The sequence below is a fragment of the Coregonus clupeaformis genome, chromosome 28 (genome assembly GCF_020615455.1).
Source record: "Coregonus clupeaformis isolate EN_2021a chromosome 28, ASM2061545v1, whole genome shotgun sequence".
Lineage (NCBI taxonomy): Eukaryota > Metazoa > Chordata > Actinopteri > Salmoniformes > Salmonidae > Coregonus > Coregonus clupeaformis.
Window position 1 is genome coordinate 29179692 of NC_059219.1, and position 22878 is coordinate 29202569.

The window sequence follows — 22878 nt, forward strand, 5'->3', positions numbered from 1 at the left end:
GGGGAGGTGCATCTGCTGAAAGTCAGACACTAATGTGGTTTTCCAACATCAAGGCAGAGATCAACATGGAAGTGTTGCCATTGTTTATAAAAGGTTTTCTTTATAATGTCGAAATAACAATGTATCTAACCCTAATATCACACACACTCACAAACTGATATCATAATATAATATTATGTGTGTACATTGTACAATAAATTAGTGAGCGAGAGCTTCAAATATCAAATGTATTTGTATATACGTATCCACTGTACACATAAATCGCAGCTAATTGGTTCCTGTTTCAGTCATGTATTTGATCACGTTCTCGTGGGTCAAACAAAAACACCCTAATGATTGGTTGACAATAGAGCCTCCCACAATGCAGGCGATGGCTGCAGGATGAAGTTGGGGAAGAGCAACGGCAGAAACTTGCAGTTGACTGCAGTCACAACTTCATCACCTTTGATCACAGGATTTTTGTAAAGTTCATGCAGTTGGCATCTAGGCAGAAGTCAGACAATTTTCATCCCCAGAATGCAACACACTTTGAAAGGCAAAAGTGATCCGCTCAAAATTGCCCATTGAGATGAGCATGATGCAAGACTTTGCTCTCACATAGTAACACAGAGTATCAGTGCATGTGCACGGGTGCGCTTCATGCTGCTATGGGACCACAACAATGGAGAAGTTTATCCTTGCGCTCCAACGCCACTGGTTGTTGCGGAATTGACCCACTACTACTGTTTACTGCCTGCATCTACATCATCTCGCTGAGTCTACCGTTAAACCTTACTTAACCTATGACCTGACCCATCACCTTAGGCATTACTACCCCACAGTGGCAAGAACTGACAACCCCCAAAACACAAAAACTATAAAAGACATAAAAGGCTCCTAGCCTCCCACGCATAGGCTACTTTCTGTCCCTAACACTAAAACTAAAACCTAAACTAAATAATATGAAACTAAATAGAAATGTTTTATAAAACTTAAACTAAATAAAAAAAGAGTAAAATGTTTCAGAAAACTAACCGAAACTAAACTGAATTTCAAATAAAAATCTTAAAACTAACAGAAATAAAAACAAATATAAAAACACAAACCTTGCAACACACACACACAAATCCTGGCCAAGGCAATGATGGCCCCCTGCTTTTGTAAAGAATTCCCCTTCCCATAAAACAAAAACAAACTAGAGCGCACATCCCCTAAGCACAGCCACATAAACACACATACTAATAAAGTTCGGGAGGGAGGGATGGCACCCAGGGGATTTTGATTATTATTGTAATACATCACAACCTGCTACATTCCACACGCCAAAAAGCTAATTTTTCCAAATCATATTTAATGAACAGGGCTTTTAAGGCATAATTTTAAAGCCCTTGGGCATAATTTGCTTCCGTCTCCTCTCGCAGCATCTGTTGCCATCTCACACATTAGCCCAGTGGTGTGAAAATTACAGGCTAGAAGTGGGAAGCCACCGATTCCCCCATCACGTGACCAGGGTCTGTGCCAGCCAAGAGACGCATCGGGGCTAATGATGGGAATAACCTGAACCAGACCCGCATGGTCACCCCGCTGGTCCACTGCTTTATTACCGCTCATTCTGGACTCTAATCCACCATTAAGCAAATGGTCCAAATGTGCATGCAGCAGATGCACGGATTAAAGTCAGCTTCAATGCAATTTTACTGCTGATGAACAAAAGGACACCAAAACCATTACAGATCATTGCCAATTTTGTTGTCTGGAAGTTCAAATGTTACAGGCAATCATCCAAAAACAAGGGTTGGACTACTAACTAGATGGTTCATTCCAAGCCCATAAGAACAGTTAGGAGACGTACTGTGGACTAAAGGAATTCCATATTAAGCTTACGTGCTGAAAGTCTGCCAGACGACATATTCAGTGGAGCACAAACGCACAGGGGTCGGCCTTGCTCACCTCCTCCAACCTCCATTACATTTCCCTTACATCTCGGTGATAATATGCTAAAACTGGAAACTCCATAGCATTGCAATATATTGTGATGAGATTGGCTGGCCTGATGGGTAGCAGAGCGTAGTAGCAGCCCAGCCAGAGAGCCAACAGAGTAATGAATGTTGAGTTGGGCTAGGTTTCTCCTCTTCTTCACCCCGGGGAGCTGATTTATGGCCCATGCTAAGCCGTTACAGCAGGGATCCACATAGCGAGGGCCAGAGGTTAATTGTCCTGCACAGGGATCTATTTCTAATAGAACAGCCAAAGATATGGGACCTGACACATCCAAACGCTGCTAGTATATTATTCCCTACTGGAGCTGTAAATGAAGCCTGCTGAATTCTCCCCACAGGGACCCATCAGGCGAGAGCTGGGGCATCAGGCCTGGAGTGTCTTCTCTTCTGCTCTGACTGGTCTATATACTGTATGGCCCAGCCCGGCCTTCACATAATCAAAGACAGAGCCACTCAGTGCAGCGTTTCAATTCTGCTCTCTCTCTCTCCCTAAGACCGGGGTCTCTATCCTGCTAAGTAATTACATTATAATTTGGCACCGGGTGCAGCACAAATCTAAATATCAAGTTTGAGAAGGTGTATGTAAAAACTGCCCAAAGTCTTTCTGATGCATGTGCCTTGAGGAGATAAGGGCATGGATGAAGCAAAACTTCCTTCAACTGAACAGCAGCAAAAGAGAGGCCCTACTTGTTGGCACCCCCCACCAGGTCCAGCACTCACCAATAACGCACGTCACCATTGCAGGACAGAACATCCCTCCCCCTCAGTTTCCAATCTGGGTGTAGAGCTTGATTCCTCCCTGACCTTTGACAGCCACATCAAACAACTGTGTAAAGCGTCATTCTATCAACTTTAGAAAATTGCCAAACTCTGTCCCACCCTCACTCAGTCTGATACCATGAAGCTCGTCCGTGCCTTTATCTCCTCAAGGCTGCACTACTGCAATGGACTCTTCATCGGGATCCCTGGCAAGAGTCTTCAGAAGCTCCAAAACATCCAGAACAGCGCTGTCAGGATCCTGATGAGAGTGCGGAAACACAATCACATCACCCCCATCATGTCACCTCTGCACTGGCTCCCCATCCCATTCCGGATTGAATTCAAAACCCTCCTGCTGACTTTCCAGTGTATTCATGGTAAAATGCCCCTTCTTATCTCAAAGAACTGCTCTCCCTCCATAACCCCACCCAAACCCTCAGGTCAAGCGAAAGTCAATGAGGAAGTGTTCAGAGCTGTATCAAAGACCACTGACTCATCTCAACTGGAAAGGGACTTGTCCTTAGACAAAGTGGAGTTACTCTATGTGTCACTGTTCTCCCCTTGTATAACATGGGCAGAGGAGAGAAAGAGAAAGAAAGAGAGAGTCTCTACAGATGGAGGGAGTGTGAGAAAGGAGTGCAGAGTGAGAGAGAGAGTGAGAGAAAAATACTGACCCTGCTAATCCCCTCTCCTACACATTCTCCCTGTGGAGACCTGTGCATGTGGTTAGTGGAATTAATAGGCAGCCGGCTGGTCAGGCTGCTACAAGCAGGCAGTTTGATTAGGATGCAGTGTCAAGTGGGCTTGGCTCAGCTTGTAAAGGTTCCGTCTGTTTCTGGCTGAGGTCAGACCAATGGGGAAGTGTGTGAGTTTGTAGTCTAGAAAGAATAAATGCTAGGGGTAGATATTCTGGTATATACAGAGGCTTGCGAAAGTATTCATCCCCCTTGGCATTTTTCCTATTTTGTTGCCTTACAACCTGGAATTAAAATGGATTTTTGGGGGGTTTGTATCATTTGATTTACACAACATGCCTACCACTTTGAAGATGAAAAAAAAAATAATTCTGTGAAACAAACATGAAATAAGACATAAAAACAGACAACTTGAGCGTGCATAACTATTCACCCCCCAAAGTCAATAGTTTATAGAGCCACCTTTTGCAGCAATTACAGCTGCAAGTCTCTTGGGGTATGTCTCTATAAGCTTGGCACATCTAGCCACTGGGATTTTTGCCCATTGTTCAAGGCAAAACTGCTCCAGCTCCTTCAAGTTGGATGGGTTCCGCTGGTGTATAGCAATCTTTAAGTCATACCACAGATTCTCAATTGGATTGAGGTCTGGGCTTTGACTAGGCCATTCAAAGACATTTAAATGTTTCCCCTTAAACCAGATGTCTGCAGGAGTATGTAAATTGACGCTGAAATCTTTGATGTAATAAACTATTATAATCAAGGACAGTGTCAGCGGATTTCTTGTCATCACAGCATAATTAGCATCGTTATTTCGATACCACAGAATGGCGACAAGGAACTTTGGGACGTGTTGCGTCCCTCCAGCGTTCCATTCATGAGCTACGAAGTGACTCCCGCTCAAGACGCAGGCACATAACGTGAGATTTCTCACAATTTTGGGCGATGGTCGGTTCGTTTGCTTATGTGGGTGTGTGCGCTGAGGAGATGTACCATTTAAAGACTTATGTGTGCACTTTACTGTTATTTGCTGTGGGATAAGAATCCGTTCTAAATTTCTAAATTTGTTTATAGGAATTGATAACACTGGGCACAGGGATATTTGGCTTGAATAAAATTTTAAAAGAATGAAGGAATAAGGCCAGGAAATAAGGAAAATGTATACTAATTAGGACGTCGTTGATCTACGGAAGCCCTCAAACGAGGCGATCATTAGGATGGGCCGAAAATCCTGAAAACTCACTAGGTTGATTTTTAAGGTCAGTTCTGGGAACTGGAGTTTGTGGTAGATACATTCATTTGCATGTTACCCCTCGACATATAGTTGACGAGGTATATGCTCGAAGTAACCTCTCATTGAATATCTGCAAACTCGAGGTAGCAGAAATTTAGGAAGGAACTATGAGAAATAAGGAATGACGGTAGCATGCTTTAGAGGACCGTAGGAACGGATGCATTCCTCTTGAATTGTGTGTGTGTGCGAAAAAAAATAATATATAATAAAATAAAGACGTCTCTGTTGTGTTTCAGCTGTGTGTCGACTCATGTTATGATAAGATTTATGTTAGAGATGTATACATATATATGTTTTGGTTGAGAACAGGGGTTTTAGTTTTTTGTAAGGAAATATGTTAGTTAAGGTTAAAACCTTATGAGTCTCCGTTGGTGAGAATGTTAATAATTGTTAACTATATATGAACCCCCTGGAAGGACGTTAAGGTTAAAATATTATGAGTCTCTATAAAAAAAAGAGAACGTTTAATAACTGTTAGAAGATCATGAGCCTACAGGGAGGAGTTTAAAGAGTGTAGAGAGATGTTTTGTAATGGATAAGAAAATAACTATAAATCTGCAGATTAGGATAAGTGAAGTTAAGAAACTTCAAAGTAGGATTTGTGTTCTATGTTCTGTGTTGGTTTGGGAGTTTTGTTAAGTGTTACTGTTTGTCTGTGTTGGAAATAATGGAGGGACAGCTGGTCTGTCTACTTTCTGTTGTTTAGCTTGGAGAGAGCTGCTTGGGAGCTCTTCTCACTCTGAAATTGCACTGGTGAATGAACTGCGCATGTGTGGGATTTTATGAGTTTAGAGTTACGTAGAGCAAATATGCCACTGAGCTGCTGTGACATGCAGACAGAGAAGGAGGGGGAGACTTACACACGAATAAAGTATTCTGTTTGTTAAATCGTCTGTTGCTTAACGATGAAACTATTTTATTGAGATCTATTGAATTTATAAATGAGAGATATGTTGATGGATTAAAAATAAAAATAATTAAATAAATAAATAAAATAAAATGTTATTGCGCTATGTATAATATTCCTGAGTTAAGCTGTTTGCTTATTTCTTAGCGCGAGTGTGAACATAGGTATGTCTAAAAGGGTATTGTATGGTTGAAATAACCCAGTGAGTGCATAAAAGACTAAATGATTGTCTGTTCCTTTGTTCTTCTGTCATGTGAGAGACGAGAAGGAGGAGACAGAGAGAGAGAGAGGAGGTGCTGACCAGTGCGTCACGCGACAGTGTGTGCTTCTCCGGATCCAGTCCAATCAAGGCCAGTACTGTTCTGTTCACAAAACGTACCTTCCCATACAGGATATTGTGTGTGCCTAGCATATTTCATGTTGTGACAATTTGACAGGGACTTGGCAACAGACTGATCAATTGATGTAATTAAGAATTGCACATTGGAATTTTTTGTGCATGAGTTGGTTTGATTAGAGTTGTGTTGGAAATCCAGCACTGACATTATTCTGTAAAATTAAGGTAATTGGGTGCTTATTAAGCAATTGGTTTGTGAGTGCTGTAGTGTTGCTGGATTAGAGGTCTTTCTTTTTTGGATTGCTCTGAAGTTGACTACTTTCCTTTACTTTTCCTGATCGGATGTTGTAAGATTGCCACTAATCAATAATTTGGTAAAATATAATAAAATAAAATAAATTAATAAATTAATTTAAAAAAAAAAAAAAAAGGGAGGGAAACATAAGCTACATAGTCTAAAGTATTTTTGGTTTACAAATTAATTGGTTTAAAATAATAATAATAATAAAATAATTCACAATAAAGGAATATAAAAGAGTTGTTACAATGGGGAAAAAGGACATAAAAACTATGAAAGTAATTACTCCTGTTGATGTAGTAGAAAGTAGTAATCCTCTAGTTAATGGTAATGCAAGGTTATCTGGAAAATGGAATAAACGTTGGCCTGACATTGAACAACCATGGCCAGTGGAAGGGACTCTTAACCCTGACGTCATCAACATAATGAAAGTGCTTGTGTCGATTTATAAGGCAGACCAAAAGAAGGGGAAAAAAGGGAACAACGTAAAGAAAAGAGACAAAGAGAGCTGGGTGTTCTTAAGCTGTTTGAAAATGAAGGACAAAAACTGATAAAAGATACCAAAGATAAAAGAAACAGAAAATGGCAAAAGAGGTGAAGGTGACAGAAAAACTAATGGCAGAAGTCAATACACCTTTCTCACATACGGATTCAGCAAAAAGACCCCCACCTTACGAGGAAGAAGTAGAGTTTAAGGACGTCTATCCTCAGCTTCCAGTGATAATTCAGGAGGGTGATTATTGCATCAGAGATGAAGATGAATGAATAATAGAGAGAGGACAAGTAGAAACGACCATAAAGATGAATCCAAACTCCAAAAGTAAGAAGAAAACGAGATGTCTGGAAACTAAGGGTGGAGTGAGGTTCAGGAGGATGGAACTTGAAGATGATGATCAGAGTGATTCAGAAGAGATCATGGGTGGATATGACCCTGTGATCAGACGGAGGTTGGCCAGAGCAGAAAGAAGGGGTGATGGAAGTTGGAAGAAGAAGAATACAAGATATTCGAGTTCTGATGAAAGTGAAGATGGAGATAGCGATGAAGATTTTGAGATTAAAGGTGCTTCATATTCAAGAGGATTTTATCCTACAATGATTAGCACAGAAGAAATAGAAAGAGATATAGACCGATGCGTATCATGCCTGGATAAGGCGAATAATTTAGAAGAAGTAAGAGAACTGGAAGAACAACTCAAGAAGCTGAAGATACAGAAGAAAAAACTCCTGAGAAAAGGATCCCAAGAATTGGAGAAGAGGTATACATTGAGGCCAAGAAAAGAGAGCACAAGTAAGAAGATGATGCAAGTGATAATTCGAGGACAGAACCTGGAGTATAAGCCTTTGCAGAATACCGATATGTCAGATATACTTGAGAAGCTGCCTACTCTTCAAGATGGAGCATATCCTTGGATTTCAAAATTGGAAGAAATTACGGTGGGAACACAGTCTGCCATAGGAGACATTAAGAGACTTTTGGCTAATCTCCTTGGGATTCCAGATATGGAAGAAATGTTTCAGAGAGCTGGACTTCATCGATATGTGGGGACTGCGGTGAATTATCCTGAATTGTTGGCTAAAAGTAGAAATCGGCTGTGGAGAGCACTGAAAGATACGTTTCCAACAAATGTGCATCCTGACAACATTCTGATTGACCCACTAGGACAACAAGAAAATCCGAGAGCCTATGTGTCAAGAGTTCATCAAGTGTGGAGAAATATTACCGGAAATGATCCAGATGTGAGTCAAATTGAGCAGTCAATTTTGAGAGCTAAACTGCAGATGGGACTGCCCTCACCAGTAAGGAGCAAACTGGCAGAGGTGGTTGGACTTGGAAGCATGACAAAAGGTGTCTATACAGATCATATAGACCATCAAGTGGATCTGTACCGGAAAAGGGAACACAACCAGAAAGAACAGGACCAAGAAACTCTCAGAAAACTCAATCAAATACAACTGGTAGAGAATAAGAAGGAGAAGAAACAAGCTTTGGTTATGCAGAATCAGTGTGCACCAAATCAACAATCACTGCCACAGCTTCAACCGGACCAGTTCCAACCGCAGAGGAAGATACAGGGGCCAGTCAAGATCATCTGGAGGACCGGTGAACCCTTATAGGGGCCCGGAGCAAGGATTCTAGGGGTGCCCAGAAGATCCGAAAGGGGGGTGTCAGCTGGTAGCATCAGGACCGGAAAAAGATCCAACAATTGAGGTGAAAATAAACAACTGACCATTGGAAGTGATGGCGGATAGCGGAGCTGCTTTTACCTGTGTTCGGCCTGAAGATGCTACACATCTCCCTATGTCCAATCAACTAATTAGGACAATCGGATTTGAGGGAGTGAAACAGACGATTCCTCTTACGGAACCAATTGAGCTCTGCTATAAAAATCAGAAAAGTACAATACCCATATTGGTATCAGAACATACACCTATTGCATTGTTGGGAAGAGATGCATTGTGTAAGTTGAACTGTACAATAAAATGTACACCAGACGGCTGTCTGGTAGAAGTGCCATAGGAAAAGGTTTACCAATTGTTGATGATGACAGATATGGATTCTTCTACAGTATTCTGGATTGGAAATCTCTGTGAAGATTTTTTGAAGCAGGCTAAGATATGGGAGAAATTCATTGTGGCAAATACGCCAGATGCGAGGCTTCCGGAATATCCTTTTCATTGTACGCTCAAGTATTTCAAGAATGCTGCCCAATCGAACTCAGAGGAATGGTTGAGTCATCAACCAAAGAAAGTTCAACTCAGCTCATGTTGCATAATTTTAGGACCACAAGGAGCAGCTATGAAGATAAACACAGATGATTATCTGGATAAAGAATTTGAGATAGAGAAGAGTGTGCCACATGTGACCTTGTTGGTTTCTGAAGGCTATGAGCAGAAGCAAATAGGAGAAATTATGACAGAAGCAGAGAAAGCTGTTTTCGTACCGATGAAAGAGAATTTGGGGATTTGGAGGAGTGAAGATCAGCGATTTCTCAAAATCATGATTTCGGCTCAAGGACAAGGAGAGCCATAAGCTGTACGGATGACACATGAATCTATTTGCAGTGTGAAGATGGATTCAGACCCTATGAAAGAGGAGATGTTGCAACAAGTTCAAGAATGTTTGTGGTCTCAACACAGTACCGATATTGGACTTGTGAAATCAGCCCAATTGAGGTGAAAGTTGAACTTCGACCAGGAGCCAGACCTCATTGGAAGAATCAGTATCCATTGAAAGATGAAGCAATCCAAGGGATTGAACCACAAATTGAAGGACTTTCGAAAGCAGGTCTTTTGAAGACAATAAAAAATCGTCAGAGTAACAATCCTTTGTTGTCTTTGGAGAAACCATGAGGGGTTGATAGTAGCGCCTCTAGACCTATTAGGTCTGATGATTCAGGAAGCACATGGGTTAGCTCATGTTGCAAGGGGGGAGGTTAGGAGAAAGATCACAAAGGAGTATGGTTTTTGGGAACCATATTTGCTTGAACAGGTTGACTATGTCATAGGCAGGTGCACAATCTGTCTGAAAAATAATGTTTACAGGGGTGTGACTGTTATTCTTGGTTACATTCCTACACCAAGAGGTGCATATGTCCAACCAAGCGAAAAGATGCTCAATCTTGCCAAGTTCTTGTGTAAAGAAGTCATAAGCAGGTGGGGACTTCCCGATCACATATCCTCAAATTAGTGGGAAAGGAATTTGTGGATAAATCAGTGAAATGGTTTTTGAAAAAATTGGGGAAAAAGTCAGACAACATTTTTTATGAAAACTAGGGTTGAAATAACTCTAGGAAATTTTGAATATCCGATCATTTTTCACGTCTTTACATATTATTGTGATATTTAGTATTTTCTTATGAATCAAAGGGGGGAAATGGAATGTGATTCATTTTATATATCATTTTTATATTTGTATAGTTTTAATTTGCATGTGTTGTTTTGCAAAAGATACTGGTTGGTGTTTTCTTTTCTTCCAGAAGTATATGGGGGAATGTGTAGAGGGGATTCAAATACTCAAACATGGACAATATGAATGGACTGGAGGAAGTGGAACAAGTAAGGTGTGGAAATGTTCAGATTCCATCATCGATGTTGCATTGAAAGTTGACACTGCTGAGGAGATGCAGTGTAGTGGACTACATTCCAGTGTCTGCAATGATATATAGACATATTTGCATGTGTAATACATAATTTGTGTCATATTCTTTCTGTATTAATTTTTGAAGAATTATGTTTTCTGTTGTTGGGTACATGTGGGGACCTCAGATGTTTTTGTTTATTTCGTGGATGCTTAGGGATACTGGGTCTAGGCAGGGACAGAGAGAATCCACAGGAGGGTCCGATGGGTCGACCAGCCTGAATGTGGACATTTTTGATTGTATTTTGTTTTCTGAGGCTTTCATGTGTATTCAATTGCATCTTAGTTTAAAATGCATTGATAAAGATTTATAAATTGATCTGGAGTACTTAGGTGGTCGCCTGGGGCAGAGGGGCCATGAGAGAATTTTACTGTCTTGATTGATTTATGGATATTTGGAAAGAAAGCTGCCAGACAGGTTTTTCGCTCTCACACTCCATAAAGATTTGTTCATATTTCATAGAAATGTATTTACACTCCATAGAAAAATGTGTTTACTCTCCATAAATGTTGGTTTATTGCTAAAGTTACTCAATAAGAAAATGTGTTATTTGTCATAATCCTATTCTTTTTGCAATTTTCTAAAGTTGATAGAATGACGCTTTACACAGTTGTTTGATGTGGCTGTCAAAGGTCAGGGAGGAATCAAGCTTTACACCCAGATTGGAAACTGAGGGGGAGGGATGTTCTGTCCTGCAATGGTGACGTGCGTTATTGGTGAGTGCTGGACCTGGTGGGGGGTGCCAACAAGTAGGGCGTCTCTTTTGCTGCTGTTCAGTTGAAGGAAGTTTTGCTTCATCCATGCCCTTATCTCCTCAAGGCACATGCATCAGAAAGACTTTGGGCAGTTTTTACATACAGCTGGGTGTCATCAGCATAACAGTGGAATGAGATTCCATGCTGGGTTAAAAACAACCCAATTTGGGTTATTTGGTAACCCAGCGCTGCGTAAATATTGGACAGAACACACGCTGGGTTATTTTGACCCAGCCAGTGGGTTGTGTGAATAACCCAACGTGGGGTTGTTTGGATTACCCAAACATGGGTTTATTTAACCGTCAGCTGTTGTTTTTTTAACCATCAGTTGGGTTGAGCAATCCTTAGATAATTTTCAGGAGGCGTGGCCTTTTAGGTGCATGGCTTTCAGATATTTTATATTTTTGGCCACCAGTAAGAGTAAATCTTCACAATGTTAATGTTGTACACTGCAAATAAAAAATGTACTTGAATATTTTTGCAAATTACATTTTATATTATGTGACCGACCACCTCTTTTCAGTCTTATGTTGCAAAATTTGAAATTGTGTTTTTTTACATTGGATAAAATTACAGACAGAGCTAGAAAGTGGTATATCATACACTGCAGTTGAGGAACAATGAGAAAGTAATTCTGCTTTGAAAGTTGATAAACTTGTAACCCCACTTTTGAGAAAATGGCCCTTGAATCTTTTGGTACACCTACTGGAGGTACACCTACACTCTTAAAGGGAGTGCTCCTAATCTCAGCTTGTTACCTGTATAAAAGACACCTGTCCACAGAAGCAATCAATCAATCAGATTCCAAACTCTCCACCATGGCCAAGACCAAAGAGCTCTCCAAGGATGTCAGGGACAAGATTGTAGACCTACACAAGGCTGGAACGGGCTACAAAGACCATCGCCAAGCAGCTTGGTGAGAAGGTGACAACAGTTGGTGCGATTATTCGCAAATGGAAGAAACACAAAATAACTGTCAATCTCCCTCGGCCTGGGGCTCCATGCAAGATCTCACCTTGTGGAGTTGCAATGATCATGAGAACTGTGAGGAATCATCCCAGAACTACACGGGAGGATCTTGTCAATGATCTCAAGGCAGCTGGGACCATAGTCACCAAGAAAACAATTGGTAACACACTACGCCGTGAAGGATTGAAATCCTGCAGCGCCCGCAAGGTCCCCCTGCTCAAGAAAGCACATATACAGGCCCGTCTGAAGTTTGCCAATGAACATCTGAATGATTCAGAGGAGAACTGGGTGAAAGTGTTGTGGTCAGATGAGACCAAAATGGAGCTCTTTGGCATCAACTCAACTCGCCGTGTTTGGAGGAGGAGGAATGCTGCCTATGACCCCAAGAACACCATCCCCACCGTCAAACATGGAGGTGGAAACATTATGCTTTGGGGGTGTTTTTCTGCTAAGGGGACAGGACAACTTCACCGCATCAAAGGGACGATGGACGGGGCCATGTACCGTCAAATCTTGGGTGAGAACCTCCTTCCCTCAGCCAGGGCATTGAAAATGGGTCGTGGATGGGTATTCCAGCATGACAATGACCCAAAACACACGGCCAAGGCAACAAAGGAGTGGCTCAAGAAGAAGCACATTAAGGTCCTGGAGTGGCCTAGCCAGTCTCCAGACCTTAATCCCATAGAAAATCTGTGGAGGGAGCTGAAGGTTCAAGTTGCCAAACGTCAGCCTCGAAACCTTAATGACTTGGAGAAGATCTGCAAAGAGGAGTGGGACAAAATCCCTCCTGAGATGTGTGCAAACCTTGTGGCCAACTACAAGAACTGTCTGAACTCTGTGATTGCCAACAAGGGTTTTGCCACCAAGTACTAAGTCATGTTTTGCAGAGGGCTCAAATACTTATTTCCCTCATTAAAATGCAAATCAATTTAGAACATTTTTGACATCCGTTTTTCTGGATTTTTTTGTTGTTATTCTGTCTCTCACTGTTCAAATAAACCTACCATTAAAATTATAGACTGATCATGTCTTTGTCAGTGGGCAAACGTACAAAATCAGCAGGGGATCAAATACTTTCCCTCACTGTACAGTGAGTGATCACAAAGAAATGAGTGATCACAACAATTCATCCCTGTATGATGCAATATGCATCATATCTGCATTTATTATGGATTATATGATGCAAACACAGCATCATATGATGCAAAACGCAGCATCATATGATACAAAATACATCATACAGGGATGATTTCTGTATTTTGAAAGTTACATATCTTGAAAACTTGATTGCTGACAACCAAAACATTTTGGGACTATGTCAACAATGGACTACTGAAACAAATACCAGAAGATCGTTTTTGGGTGGAGGTTTCCTTAACACTTCTCAAATCGTTGTTGAGATCTGATATTCTGTGCAGTGCAAGATGAGACGTAGGCCAATGTCATAAGCCTATCGTCAACCAATCACGTTTCTCAAATCCTTTCGGGCTAAATTCCAGCTAAACTTGGAGGACAGTTAGGCGTAACTACTTACAACAAGCGTGCTTCTGACAAAGCTCTACAAAAGTATGTAAAAAATGTAAAATGTAAATAGCCGTATTAGACTGAAAAATATAAGGTAATTTCATCAAACTTGTGTGGCTATCCATGCTCATTAGTTGCTCATTCAACATTTTATTTGCTGCTACTTGCCCAAGGTTAATGTTTCAAAGAATTTAAATTATGAAATGCCTACCGACGTTTGTCCTCTGTAGTTGGGTGCCTTTCTTTGTTTGCTGAAATATATACTTTATCAAAAAACGTTAATCAAATACAACCACTGACTGTTTCCTTGGTGAGAAAAAAATTGGCACATACGCATTTACGCTGAGTTGCCATCTTAGAGCAACAGCAATGAGCAAACAGTCGGTGGTTGTATTTGATTAACGTTTCTTTAAAAAATATGGATTTCAGCAAACAAAGAAAGGCACGCAACTACAGAGGACAAATAGTTACAAGGTAGGTGTTCATAAAAAAATTAATACATATGAAGTATTGACCTTGGGCGAATCGATGTAGTCTGAGCTAGATTCCACAAAGCCTGGTCTCTGCTCCACTCCGTTGGTGACATCAGACACTTCCTTCACCATGGAGTGGAGTTTAGTCCGCTACTACTTCACTCAATCCCGTTTTAAAAGCCTCTTTTCCTAACTGTTTTACATTCCATTCCCTGAGACCAACCAGATGTCTCCTTTGCTAAATATTCCCATATTTTCATAAAAACAGCCACACGTGGTCTCTCGTTACTGCATGAGCAAATTTTGCGCAAAGCAAAAGAGTAGACTACGTTCATGAGTGGGAGCAGGTTCTACATAACAGAACTAAATATAAATATCATAGTATAACATTACTGTTACACCAAAAACACCACTTTAGTAATTTCTTATGAGATTTTAGGATGTTAGCTGAAGTCACTTTTTTTTTGTTTTCGCCCAAAACTCATCAAAAATAACTTTGCAGACAGTTGACATTCCACATCAGTCGGAGGGAGGGTTACTTTTCAAATGTAATAATAAAAAGTCAGCTAGTCTGAGTTAGCGCTGGTCTCCAGGGGCCTAATCAGTGAGATTCTGAGTTTGACAGAGCATCTGCTGTTGACTCCATTTGAAGTGGGAGGAGAAATTGGGTTGCCACAGTGACAAGGGTAGAGAGCCAGGAAGAGAGAAGGGGATGGGATGGGACCATGTCCCATTCATGGAAGGCTGAGTGGAGGCAGCAGGAACAAAAAGGCATGTTTAAAGTGATTAGCCATGCACCAGTCAAAAGACTTTGATGAGAGACTCCCCAGCTCCCTGGGTGGAAAATGACCCTGAACTGAGCTCCCCTTCTCTCCCATTCCATCCATACAGCTGTCATGTGGATTGGATGAGCAGTACTTATTTAGTTGACTTTTTAGAGGATATTGGGCATAGAGGCAGCTATCTCAGAACAAATGTCAGTTGTGTCAGAGATGCTACGGTTAGAAAAATACACCAATGAAGGGCAAACCCTTAAAACCAAAGTAAGCCAAGAAAGAGCAAGGAAGGAGATGGAGAAATGCAGATGGAGAGAAAGTGAAACAAACAGAGAAAGAGAGGATGAGAGAGAGATGGAGAGAGAGATGGAGAAAGAGAGAGAGCGTATGGCAGGAGGGAATCTCTGTGTAATCCCAGGAGGCCAGCAGGGGGCAGTGTTTGATGTCCTGATGGGAGAGAGGGAGAGTTGAGGCCTCTGAGACCTGCTGTTATAGAGCTAATTAAACTATAGGCCCTGTGTGAGAGGTGAAAGCTGAAGCACAGGCCAGCACTCACCCCGGGAAGCCCCTCTTCACTTCAAAGAGCCCAATGCTCACCAATCAGCTTTCTGACTCTAACAGGCCTGAAAAGCATTTCCCTACCTCTATCCCTCCTACTCAGTTGCTTTCTGCCCCTCTCTTTCCCTTTTTGTTTAAAGAGCAAGCCTTTTTATCGTGTAGCCAGCTTCAATCAATTCAATTTGTCCATAAATGCCCTCCACAGATGTGTACCCCAAACAGAGATTAGAAATAATATGAACACAAATGCCAAGCAGAGAATGAAATTCAATAGCACAACCGACGACCATCAATAAATATGGAGCACAAGGAACATGTTGCAACCAGCGTGGCAGACATCTGTTTTTTAATTTTAATTAGCCCATTTTTGGGGTTACTTGGCTAATTAAGGCCTGAGGGGCCTCCGTAAGAGCAGAATGACCCCAGCATCTGCCTTGTTACACGCCATGACAGACAGGTGACACAGCAAACCTGAGATGCCCCATAACATGATCATTGTAAAGATTAGAAACAAATAATTAATAATTGATCCCATGTAGACTATTGTTGTTATTGTTTGTGGTTTTAATGGCAATAGTATAACTGCGAGTCCTTCGACTGTGTTATGTAAACAGTGTGTATTGCCTTTTGGACAATAATGTTAAAAACCCAAAAAAAAACACCTTTGGGGGTTTTCTAGGCACACAATATACGAAAATATAACTTTTATATATAAGATCATGTTGAGTGCAGAAATTAAAGGAGTTCAACACAAAGGCTTGTCAGACCTTTGTGTACACTATCAAATTATTTCTATACACTAAAGCAAACAGTAAGACTGAGGGAGATGGTATTCCTGTTAGGCCGAGGAGCGTGCACTGAGGTACCGCGTTACGCAGCTACCACTTTTCATGTTCAACGTTTCATGTTCACGTTTCTGTCTTCACTCCTCCAGCATAATATTTTGACCATATCAAAGCAAACTGCATGAAGTGTGCACTGGGCAGGTTCTATTCCACTCCCTTCTATTTTTCTTTTGAAAACTTTTCTCTGGGTTTCTCTGCTGAGCAGACTATTTTGGGGATTTCGAAGAAACTCCAGACAAGAGAAAATAAACTAGATCTAGAAGATGCTGAACAAGGCTTTGGCATTGGACGATGCATCGCCATGGGCCAGCGAGCTAAGGGCTTCATATGAGTAATCCATACTCCCATTCACACTGAGACTTTCATGCTAGACTAATCCCCTACAACTATTAACTCCGCCCTCCCCTCCACATAACTTTATTTTAGCTCATATTAATCTGGATTTAGGCCCAGCAGGATATTGTGTCTGGCTCCTTGTACTGTATATGAAACAAAGGGATTACTACAGCAGTTAAAATCTGGACTGTGTTTCAATGGCGCCTTTTAGTGTGAAAGTCATCCTGTGATATACAAGTAGGACAATAACAACAGTTATAAGTATGGGGAGAGGAATTGATGAATCATGTTTACCATTTACTATATTGTTCTTTTCACTTCTCACTTTGAAGATTATCATTGAAACATGACAGAGAAACTCAATCTCTGTCCTATGTTTCAGAGTAAATCAGTTTGTTTGAAATCAAGCATGTACAAATTGAATGAGCTACGACAATGGAAATGTGACCCTGCAGCCTTTTTTTAATCAGATGAGATCTGATAAATCAAATTATGATTCGTAATTGAAGATAGACTAGTTACATTCTGCAATTCAAGATAAACCATAAATAGGATTATCGACTGATCATATTTTCACAAATTCTATGAAAAAATCTATGATGATGAATATTTAATGGTTTTGCTGAGTTTTTCAAATCAACAGTATAAATGCAGGCTACAATCCTGTTTATTGATTGAAGCGTACACATCAGCATGAATAGCCTTCAGATATGTCTGACCCCTGCAGTACTTTAGTTCTGATCATACCCCAGCGGGTCGCCCTTGCTGGGGGAAGACACTGCAGGCTTGTTTCAACTCCGCCATTAATATTCCACTGAAATTATAGAGCCCTTGAGGAGAGAACTAGAAGTTATACAGAGGCCCTCGAACTAAGAGACTTGACTAGACAAGCGAAAAGGAGAGTTGTGGGAAAGTACGTCTATCTACAATGATTTCACTTTGCTATTCATAGACTGGTGTCAGACACCAGTCTATGAATAGAAAAGTGAAATAATTGTAGATAGGCACTGTAGGCTGTCCCTGCTACATCCAGGCTTGTGTCTGGCTGTAACTCAATCAATCAATCAATTTTATTTTATATAGCCCTTCTTACATCAGCTAATATCTCGAAGTGCTGTACAGAAACCCAGCCTAAAACCCCAAACAGCTAGTAATGCAGGTGTAGAAGCACGGTGGCTAGGAAAAACTCCCTAGAAAGGCGAAAACCTAGGAAGAAACCTAGAGAGGAACCAGGCTATGAGGGGTGGCCAGTCCTCTTCTGGCTGTGCCGGGTGAAGATTATAACAGAACCATGCCAAGATGTTCAAAAATGTTCATAAGTGACAAGCATGGTCAAATAATAATCAGGAATAAATCTCAGTTGGCTTTTCATAGCCGATCATTAAGAGTTGAAAACAGCAGGTCTGGGACAGGTAGGGGTTCCATAACCGCAGGCAGAACAGTTGAAACTGGAATAGCAGCAAGGCCAGGCGGACTGGGGACAGCAAGGTGTCATCATGCCTGGTAGTCCTGACGTATGGTCCTAGGGCTCAGGTTCTCAGAGAGAAAGAGAGAACGAGAGAATTAGAGAGAGCATACTTAAATTCACACAGGACACTGGATAAGACAGGAGAAGTACTCCAGGTATAACCAACTAACCCCAGCCCCCCGACACATAAACTACTGCAGCATAAATACTGGAGGCTGAGACAGGAGCGGTCCGGAGACACTGTGGCCCCATCCGAAGAAACCCCGGACAGGGCCAAACAGGAAGGATATAACCCCACCCACTCTGCCAAAGCACAGCCCCCGCACCACTAGAGGGATATCCTCAACCACCAACTTACAATCCTGAGACAAGGCCGAGTATAGCCCACAGAGGTCTCCACCACAGCACAAACCAAGGGGGGGCGCCAACCCAGACAGGAAGATCACGTCAGTAACTCAACCCACTCAAGTGACGCACCCCTCCCAGGGACGGCATGAAAGAGCACCAGCAAGCCAGTGACTCAGCCCCCTGCAACAGGGTTAGAGGCAGAGAACCCCAGTGGAGAGGGAACCGGCCTGGCAGAGACAGCAAGGGCTGTTCGTTGCTCCAGAGCCTTTCCGTTCACCTTCACACTCCTGGGCCAGACTACACTCAATCATATGACCTACTGAAGAGATAAGTCTTCAGTAAAGACTTAAAGGTTGAGACCGAGTCTGCGTCTCTCACATGGGTAGGCAGACTGTTCCATAAAAATGGAGATCTATAGGAGAAAGCCCTGCCTCCCCGCTGTTTGCTTAGAAATTCTAGGGACAATTAGGAGGCCTGCGTCTTGTGACCGTAGCGTACGTATTGGTATGTACGGCAGGACCAACTCGGAAAGATAGGTAGGAGCAAGCCCATGTAACGCTTTTATAGGTTAACAGTAAAACCTTGAAATCAGCCCTTGCCTTAACAGGAAGCCAGTGTAGGGAAGCTAGCACTGGAGTAATATGATCAAATTTCTTGGTTCTAGTCAGGATTCTAGCAGCCGTATTAGCACTAACTGAAGTTTATTTAGTGCTTTATCCGGTAGCCGGAAAATAGAGCATTGCAGTAGTCTAACCTAGAAGTAACAAATGCATGGATTAAATTTTTCTGCATCATTTTTGGACAGAAAATTTCTGATTTTTGCAATGTTACGTAGATGGAAAAAAGCTGTCCTTGAAACAGTCTTGATATGTTCGCCAAAAGAGAGATCAGGGTCAAGAGTAACGCGAGGTCCTTCACAGTTTTATTTGAGACGACTTTACAACCATCAAGATGAATTGTCAGATTTAACAGAAGATCTCTTTGTTTCTTGGGACCTAGAACAAGCATCTCTGTTTTGTCCGAGTTTAAAAGTAAAAGTTTTCAGCCATCCACTTCCTTATGTCTGAAACACAGGCTTCTAGCGAGGGCAATTTTGGGGCTTCACCATGTTTCATTGAAATGTACAGCTGTGTGTCATCCGCATAGCAGTGAAAGTTAACATTATGTTTTCGAATAACATCCCCAAGAGGTAAAATATATAGTGAAAACAATAGTGGTCCTAAAACGGAACCTTGAGGAACACCGAAATGTACAGTTGATTTGTCGGAGGACAGACCATTCACAGAGACAAACTGATATCTTTCCGACAGGTAAGATCTAAACCAGGCCAGAACTTGTCCGTGTAGACCAATTTGGGTTTCCAGTCTCTCCAAAAGAATGTGGTGATCGATGGTGTCAAAGGCAGCACTAAGGTCTAGTAGCACGAGGACAGATGCAGAGCCTCGGTCTGACGCCATTAAAAGGTCATTTACCACCTTCACAAGTGCAGTCTCAGTGCTATGATGGGGTCTAAAACCAGACTGAAGCATTTCGTATACATTGTTTGTCTTCAGAAAGGCAGTGAGTTGCTGCGCAACAGATTTTTCTAAAATTTTTGAGAGGAATGGAAGATTCGATATAGGCCGATAGTTTTTTATATTTTCCGGGTCAAGGTTTGGCTTTTTCAAGAGAGGCTTTATCACTGCCACTTTTAGTGAGTTTGGTACACATCCGGTGGATAGAGAGCTGTTTATTATGTTCAACATAGGAGGGCCAAGCACAGGAAGCAGCTCCTTCAGCAGTTTAGTAGGAATAGGATCCAGTATGCAGCTTGAAGGTTTAGAGGCCATGATTATTTTCATCATTGTGTCAAGAGATATAGTACTAAAACACTTAAGTGTCTCTCCCGATCCCAGGCCCTCGCAAATCTGTGCAGATCCAGGACAGCTAAGCCCTGGAGGAATACGCAGATTCAAAGAGGAGTCCGTAATTTGCTTTCTAATGGTCATGATCTTTTCCTCAAAGAAGTTCATGAATTTATTACTGCTGAAGTGAAAGCCATCCTCTCTTGGGGAATGCTGCTTTTTAGTTAGCTTTGCAACAGTATCAAAAGAAATTTTGGATTATTCTTATTTTCCTCGATTAAGTTGGAAAAGTAGGATGATCGAGCAGCAGTGAGGGCTCTTCGGTACTGCACGGTACTGTCTTTCCAAGCTAGTCGGAAGACTTCCAGTTTGGTGTGTGGCGCCATTTCCGTTCCAATTTCCTGGAAGCTTGCTTCAAAGCTCGGGTATTTTCTGTATACCAGGGAGCTAGTTTCTTATGACAAATGTTTTTCGTTTTTAGGGGTGCAACTGCATCTAGGGGTATTGCGCAAGGTTAAATTGAGTTCCTCAGTTAAGTGGTTAACTGATTTTTGTCCTCTGACGTCCTTGGGTAGGCAGAAGGAGTCTGGAAGGGCATCAAGGAATTTTTGTGTTGTCTGAGAATTTATAGCACGACTTTTGATGCTCCTTGGTTGGGGTCTGAGCAGATTATTTGTTGCGATTGCAAACGTAATAAAATGGTGGTCCGATAGTCCAGGATTTTGTGGAAAAACATTAAGATCTACATTTATTCCATGGGACAAAACTAGGTCCAGAGTATGACTGTGGCAGTGAGTAGGTCCAGAGACATGTTGGACAAAACCCACTGAGTCGATGATGGCTCCGAAAGACTTTTGGAGTGGGTCTGTGGACTTCTCCATGTGAATATTAAAATCACCAAAAATTAGAATATGATCTGCTATGACTACAAGGTCTGATAGGAATTCAGGAAACTCAGAGAGGAACGCTGTATATGGCCCAGGAGGCCTGTAAACAGTAGCTATAAAAAGTGATTGAGTAGGCTGCATAGATTTCATGACTAGAAGCTCAAAAGATGAAAACGCCATTTTTTTTAGTAAATTGAAATTTGCTATCGTAAATGTTAGCAACACCTCCGCCCTTGAGGGATGCACGGGGAATATGGTCACTAGTGTAACCAGGAGGTGAGGCCTCATTTAACACAGCAAATTCATCAGGCTTAAGCCATGTTTCAGTCAGGCCAATCACATCAAGATTATGATCAGTGATTAGTTCATTGACTATGACTGCCTTTGAAGTGAGGGATCTAACATTAAGTAACCCTATTTTGAGATGTGAGGTATCACGATCTCTTTCAATAATGGCAGGAATGGAGGAGGTCTTTATCCTAATAAGATTGCTAGGGTGAACACCGCCATGTTTAGTTTTGCCCAACCTAGGTCGAGGCACAGACACAGTCTCAATGGGTATGGCTGAGCTGACTACACTGACTATGCTATTGGCAGACTCCACTAAGCTGGCAGGTTGGCTAACAGCCTGCTGCCTGGCCTGCACCCTATTTCACTGTGGGGCTAGAGGAGTTAGAGCCCTATCTATGTTGGTAGATAAGAGGAGAGCACCCCTCCAGCTAGGATGGAGTCCGTCACTCCTCAGCAGGTCAGGCTTGGTCCTGTTTGTGGGTGAGTCCCAGAAAGAGGGCCAATTATCCACAAATGTTATCTTTTGGGAGGGGCAGAAAACAGTTTTCAACCAGCGATTGAGTGCTGAGACTCTGCTGTAGAGCTCGTCACTTCCCCTAACTGGGAGGGGGCCAGAGACAATTACTCGATGCCGACACATCTTTCTAGCTAATTTACACACTGAAGCTATGTTGCACTTGGTGACCTCTGACTGTTTCATCCTAACATCGTTGGTGCCGACGTGGATAACAATATCTCTATACTCTCTACACTCGCCAGTTTTAGCTTTAGCCAGCACCATCTTTAGATTAGCCTTAACGTCGGTAGCCCTGCCCCCTGGTAAACAGTGTATGATCGCTGGGTGATTCGTTTTAAGTCTAATACTGCGGGTAATGGAGTCGCCAATGACTAGGGTTTTCAATTTGTCAGAGCTAATGGTGGGAGCCTTCAGGCGTCTCAGACCCCGTAACGGGAGGAGTAGAGACAAGAGAAGACTCAGACTCAGACTCCGACTCGCTACATAATGGGGAAAACCGGTTGAAGGTTTCTGTCGGCTGAATGAGCGACACCGGTTGAGCATTCCAACAGTATTTCCCTCCAGAAGCCATGAGAAAGTTGTCCGGCCGCGGGGACTGTGCGGGGGATTTATACTAACGTTACTGTCTGTACTTACTGGTGGCACAGACGCTGTTTCTTCCTTTCCTACACTGAAATTACCCTTGCCTAACGATTGCGTCTGAAGCTGGGCTTGTAGCACAGCTATTCTCGCCGTAAGGCGATCGTTCTCCTGTATATTATGAGTACAGCGACTGCAATTAGAAGACATCATGTTAATGTTACTACTTAGCTTCGGCTGTTGAAGATGTTGACGAACCATGTCCAGATAAAGCGTCCGGAGTGAAAAAGTTGAATAAGGGAA

The 22878-nt window shown here is 42.0% G+C and overlaps 1 protein-coding gene across 1 annotated transcript in view; it reads right to left on the reverse strand.

Moving 5' to 3' along the window:
* Window positions 1-22878, reverse strand: part of LOC121543511 (receptor-type tyrosine-protein phosphatase U-like) — a 433678-nt gene that overhangs the window by 340380 nt on the left and 70420 nt on the right. The gene's annotated exons all lie outside the window — the stretch shown is intronic.